This window comes from Myotis davidii, unplaced genomic scaffold (genome assembly GCF_000327345.1).
Source record: "Myotis davidii unplaced genomic scaffold, ASM32734v1 scaffold1395, whole genome shotgun sequence".
In the NCBI taxonomy this organism is placed as follows: Eukaryota; Metazoa; Chordata; class Mammalia; order Chiroptera; family Vespertilionidae; genus Myotis; species Myotis davidii.
Genome location: NW_006288604.1, coordinates 128,938 through 130,462, shown reverse-complemented (window position 1 = coordinate 130,462; position 1,525 = coordinate 128,938).

The following is a 1,525-nucleotide window of genomic DNA, read 5'->3' as shown; positions in this document are numbered from 1 at the left end:
TGCTTTGCCTTAACCAGCACAGACGACTGATTTAGCCAATCAGATTTGGGAACAATACACATCTTTCTGCTGACTGGAGGGCTCCCAGGAGTCATCCTGATGGTAGAGATTATTAATCAGTGCACTCCTGCCTTCAGTTGAAAAGTCTAAAAAATGGTTTCTACAAAATGAAGGGCATCCAGAGTCTTGTCAGCACAGAGCTTCGCAAAAAATGAATGAATTTACAGAGGAACCGTCTGATCCGCTCGCAGATCTCATGAACCTAAACCCCAGCCAAAGGCCTGGCTTGCTGCTGACGCTCATGCACCTGAGCACCCAATGCGCCTGCGCAAGTGCGGCCTTGCCGAGTGGCTGCGAGGAGCCCGGAGGACCCCTGTGTGGGCCCCTTACCAACCGCGAGGGAGCACAGGGTGGTATGAATCACCAGCGAGGCGAGGTCGTTCTTACTGGGATAGTTTAGAAAAAAATGTAGCTGTTGATGGTGTCGAATGCTATTTAAAAGGAATATGGCATGTAAATTTAAAATAATGAATTTTGGCTAATTTTTTTTCATTGCAGCAATATTTCTTCCCCCAAAAAAGTTTTGCACGAAAATATTTTGCACTAGAAATTTGAGTGGCTGGAGCCACTCGCCCCTCCTGCTGTCGGGCTACCCAGGGATGCTGAATGCGCGCCCCGGGGGTGGGGGTGAGGGGTCGAGATGATGGGGGTAAGAGGGTGATGGCGGTGGAGGGGGGCGGGGGCAGGGAGACTGGTCACTAGGCGGCGCTCTTGAGAGGCGCTTACAGGTCCTACACAGGGAGGGGCGCTGGGAAAAGGAAAAGCATTCATCGCAGCTGCCTAAGATCTGTTTGATAGGAATTTTTACTTTTTCTTGAACACATCTTAACGGAAGCGGTCACTTTTCAGTGCTATTGCTTGCAACAGAAATGCCCCCGGAGAAATCGAACCATGTGCTTTCCGAGAGCAGAGTTAACACTTACACCCACGGAGGGTCAGCGGCCCCATTTCCATGTCTTCCATCCCTATCCGACTTGCCCACCCTCCCTCTGCCGAACTCTGACTTTCTAAAGAAACAGGCCTTCCGGGAGGAGAGGGGACAGACGCAGAGCCAGGGGAGGACGGGGCAGATGGAGGCCGAGGGGTCCTGGCCTGTCCTGTCCAGAGGCCCGTGCCCCCTCCCCTCCTTCCAGCTCCTTCGCGCTCCCGCGCCGCGCCCGGTAATGGGAGGCTTTTAACCTGAGCCCCACGCCTTTGGGTGCTGTGCGCACACCTTCCCCATCGCAGCGCCGACTTGGAGGGCGTCCAGCTCCTGCCCAGAAAGCGCCAATGAGATGGGAAAGTGCGCGATTGATTGATCATACATTTTACAAGAAAAAAAACGGAAGGAGAGACATTGTTGAACTCTCACCAGGAGTCCCCTACATCTAACGAACAAAACTTTCGGAAGACCAGGCTGTAGGGAAGGGCCGGGGGCTCCTGCGGGCGTGTCCCCGGGACGGGCGTTGTTGTGCACAGGGCCGGT